Consider the following 4946-nt stretch of genomic DNA (forward strand, 5'->3'; position numbering starts at 1 on the left):
CATTGAAAACATCCGAAGTTCTTCAAAGGTAAATGATGTTGCCCGCTGAATGCTAATGCTAAATGCTACGCTAGCTATCAATACTGTTACACAAATGCTTGTTTTGCTATGGTTGAAAAGCATATTTTGAAAATCTGAGATGACAGTGTTGTTAACAAAAGGCTAAGCTTGAGAGCTAATATATTTATTTCATTTTATTTATGATTTTTATGAATAGTTAACGTTGTGTTATGCTAATGAGCTTGCGGGATAATTACACTCCTGGATACAGGTTTTTTTCGTAGCCAAACGTGATGAACAAAATGGAGTGATTTGTCCTAAACAAACAATCTTTTTGGAAAAACTGAACATTTGCTATCTAACTGAGAGTCTCCTCATTGAAAACATCTGAAGTTCTTCAAAGGTAAATTATTTTATTTGAATGCTTTTCTTGTTTTTGTGAAAATGTTGCATGCTGAATGCTACGCTAAATGCTACGCTAGCTATCAATAATCTTACACAAATGCTTGTTTTGCTATGGTTGAAAAGCATATTTTGAAAATCTGAGATGACAGCATTGTTAACAAAAGGCTAAGCTTGAGAGCTAGCATATTTATTTAATTTCATTTGCGATTTTCATGAATAGTTAACGTTGCGTTATGGTAATGAGCTTGAGGCTGTATTCACGATCCCGGATCCGGGATGGCTAGAATCAAGAGGTTAACCCCAAATCTGGCCCTTACTATAAACCTGAACTCCAGATATAACCCCAACCGTAGCTCCACCTGCAACCCTACACACAATAATAGGAGTGTTTACCTGTGAAAGGGAGGCCACCTGTGGTGTGTGGACAACCAGAGGGATGACTGATGGTCTCTCTGTGTAGGGAGGAGGAGGCTTGTGCGTCGGAGGTAGATCAATCCTGCAGGGAGAGAGGAGGAAATAAAAAACATTGTCTGTCCCTAAAATAAAATGTCAACTGACAGTGACTATAACGCACACCTTAAGACATGTTACTGTGCCATGGCAAACCAGGTAATTGCAAAGTTGTAGAACAAGAGGAATTAAAATTGTGTTAGGAACGGTTTCCACTGTGAATTAAATCAATTTCAGGCTAGAATCGACAGGCGCTAAGCAGAGTTAAATAGAGTGATTAGGTTAACAGCCGTCCCCTCATCAAGGTCCAGCTCACGCCAATCAACCTAATCTCCTCCCACATCCTTCAAGCGTTGCCTAGCCCTGCCCTACACTCTACTCCGGTTTTGGAGAGCGCTAGTATCATCTCTTTTGCTCTAACGCCAAATCTTTGTCCGTCACCCTCTCTCTGACCATATTTCCATGCTAGGGCATACACACAGGAACATGTAATATTAGGCTGTGGATTGTACTTCCTATTATTATAGTGATCACCCTCACACATCAGAGTGAGAGAGCAGCGTGAGGTCATAGTTCATTATTGCAACTTTCCCCCAGTGGTAAAAAACATACACTTTGACCTGTGTTCAGTTATTATCTCATGTCATAATCATTGATTTCTAAAAACATTGATCACTCTAAAGCTTTGTCCCAACCCTGATCCTCCAGTACCCCCAACAGTACATATTTTTTATTGTAACCCTGGACAAGCAGACCTCATTCAACTTGTCAACTAATCATCAAGCCCTCAATGAGTTGAATGAGGTGTGTGTCAAGGGCTACAACAAAACTGTGTAGTGTTGGGGGTACTGCAGGAACAGGGTTAGGAAACACTGCTCTAAAGTGCAGCCAGGCATACGAACTCATAGGTCTCCTTTTCCTTCTATCTGACTTGGATGAGACATGGAGAGAACACATCTGATGTATAGTTAATGACCTTGCATGTGTTTCCCACAGAAGGCTGTGGGACTGTAGAGTGCACCTGATCCATTAGAAGAAGAGCTGGGCTTTAATGTGTGTGTGATGACAGAGGGATGAGGCCTGTATCCATTCAGCCAGGCCCACAGGGTCCACAGGGATGCCCTCAGAGACACACAGCCAGGGCCACACTCAGGCCGATTGCCTTTCATTTGGCATCAGACACAAAACAGGAAGGCCCAGAGTAGAAAAGACACACCACTCTGGACCTGAGTAGTGGAGCTATGCATGCAGGCACAGAAAGTCTCTTTTCCACACAGCTGTTCACTACTGGGTTTCAGATCCGGGTTGTGTTTCTTTTGGCCAGACAGGCTGTATTAGAGTCCTCTCCAACAGTCAGTCTGAGAATCTGCTTTCACACTCGTCGGCTCCAAGGCAGCGGAAACAAACAGCTGTAGAATCCAAATGTGAATCTCCAGTGAAAGAGCCAGAGAGTCGAGGACATGGTCGAGGACTTAGCAAAGTGACCAGACTGCAATCATAAATAAATAAGACCTTGGATATAAGACCTTGGCTTATTATCACCATTATTGACAGGATTAACCCTAATGCTCTTTATCAGAAATGGGTAGAATGTAGGGATAGTCAGAATCACAGGCAAACATATACGCACATACACACACAAACACATACATACACAGGCACAGACACACACAGGCACAGACACACACAGGCACAGACACACACAGGCACAGACACACACAGGCACAGACACACACAGACACACACCTAAATGCTTTCCACCTGATAGGGTTGTTTGGATTTATCTCCCACTAGCTGAGAGTCTCTCCATAGGCTGTATCCTAAACTGCTCCCATGACAGATAAACAAGATCATTTAAGCAGAACTACAGTACCTGCACCCCAACAACTCCCATTATCTTCATCTGTAAAGTACACACATGCTCACATTTGTTGGTACCCTTACGTCTCATTGAAATACTTCATTCCTCCTGAAAAGTGATGAAATTAAAAGTTATTTTATCATCTATACTTGCATGCCTTTGGTATGTCATAGAATAATGCAAAGAAACTGTGAAAAGAGATGAGTCACTGCTTATTTTACAAAGATATTCTAAAATGGCTGGACACATTTGTTGGTACCCCTTAGAAAAAATAATCAATAATTGGATTATAGTGATATTTCAAACTAATTCGTTTCTTTAATTGGTATCACAAATGTCTCCAATCTTGTAATCAGTCATTCAGCCTATTTAAATGGAGAAAAGTAGTCACTGTGCTGTTTGGTATCATTGTGTTGCACCACACTGAACATGGACCAGAGTAAAGTAGTCACTGTGCTGTTTGGTATCATTGTGTTGCACCACACTGAACATGGACCAGAGTAAAGTAGTCACTGTGCTGTTTGGTATCATTGTGTTGCACCACACTGAACATGGACCAGAGTAAAGTAGTCACTGTGCTGTTTGGGATCATTGTGTGCACCACACTGAACATGGACCAGAGTAAAGTAGTCACTGTGCTGTTTGGTATCATTGTGTTGCACCACACTGAACATGGACCAGAGTAAAGTAGTCACTGTGCTGTTTGGGATCATTGTGTGCACCACACTGAACATGGACCAGAGTAAAGTAGTCACTGTGCTGTTTGGTATCATTGTGTTGCACCACACTGAACATGGACCAGAGTAAAGTAGTCACTGTGCTGTTTGGTATCATTGTGTTGCACCACACTGAACATGGACCAGAGTAAAGTAGTCACTGTGCTGTTTGGTATCATTGTGGTCACCACACTGAACATGGACCAGAGTAAAGTAGTCACTGTGCTGTTTGGTATCATTGTGTGCACCACACTGAACATGGACCAGAGTAAAGTAGTCACTGTGCTGTTTGGTATCATTGTGTTGCACCACACTGAACATGGACCAGAGTAAAGTAGTCACTGTGCTGTTTGGGATCATTGTGTGCACCACACTGAACATGGACCAGAGTAAAGTAGTCACTGTGCTGTTTGGTATCATTGTGTTGCACCACACTGAACATGGACCAGAGTAAAGTAGTCACTGTGCTGTTTGGTATCATTGTGTTGCACCACACTGAACATGGACCAGAGTAAAGTAGTCACTGTGCTGTTTGGTATCATTGTGTTGCACCACACTGAACATGGACCAGAGTAAAGTAGTCACTGTGCTGTTTGGTATCATTGTGTTGCACCACACTGAACATGGACCAGAGTAAAGTAGTCACTGTGCTGTTTGGTATCATTGTGTGCACCACACTGAACATGGACCAGAGTAAAGTAGTCACTGTGCTGTTTGGTATCATTGTGTTGCACCACACTGAACATGGACCAGAGTAAAGTAGTCACTGTGCTGTTTGGTATCATTGTGTTGCACCACACTGAACATGGACCAGAGAAAGCAAAGGAGAGATTTGTCTGAGGAGATCAGAAAGACAATAATAGACAAGCATGGTAAAGGTAAAGGCTACAAGACCATCATCAAGCAGCTTGATGTTCCTGTGACAACAGTTGCAAATATTATTAAGAAGTTTAAGGTCCGTGGAACTATAGCCAACCTCCCTGGGTGCAGCCGCAAGAGGAAAACCAACCCCAGATTGAACTATAGCCAACCTCCCTGGGTGCAGCCGCAAGAGGAAAACCAACCCCAGATTGAACTATAGCCAACCTCCCTGGGTGCAGCCGCAAGAGGAAAACCAACCCCAGATTGAACTATAGCCAACCTCCCTGGGTGCAGCCGCAAGAGGAAAACCAACCCCAGATTGAACTATAGCCAACCTCCCTGGGTGCAGCCGCAAGAGGAAAACCAACCCCAGATTGAACTATAGCCAACCTCCCTGGGTGCAGCCGCAAGAGGAAAACCAACCCCGGATTGAACTATAGCCAACCTCCCTGGGTGCAGCCGCAAGAGGAAAACCAACCCCGGATTGAACTATAGCCAACCTCCCTGGGTGCAGCCGCAAGAGGAAAACCAACCCCAGATTGAACTATAGCCAACCTCCCTGGGTGCAGCCGCAAGAGGAAAACCAACCCCAGATTGAACTATAGCCAACCTCCCTGGGTGCAGCCGCAAGAGGAAAACCAACCCCAGATTGA

The sequence above is a fragment of the Oncorhynchus gorbuscha genome, linkage group LG02, assembly GCF_021184085.1.
Source record: "Oncorhynchus gorbuscha isolate QuinsamMale2020 ecotype Even-year linkage group LG02, OgorEven_v1.0, whole genome shotgun sequence".
Lineage (NCBI taxonomy): Eukaryota > Metazoa > Chordata > Actinopteri > Salmoniformes > Salmonidae > Oncorhynchus > Oncorhynchus gorbuscha.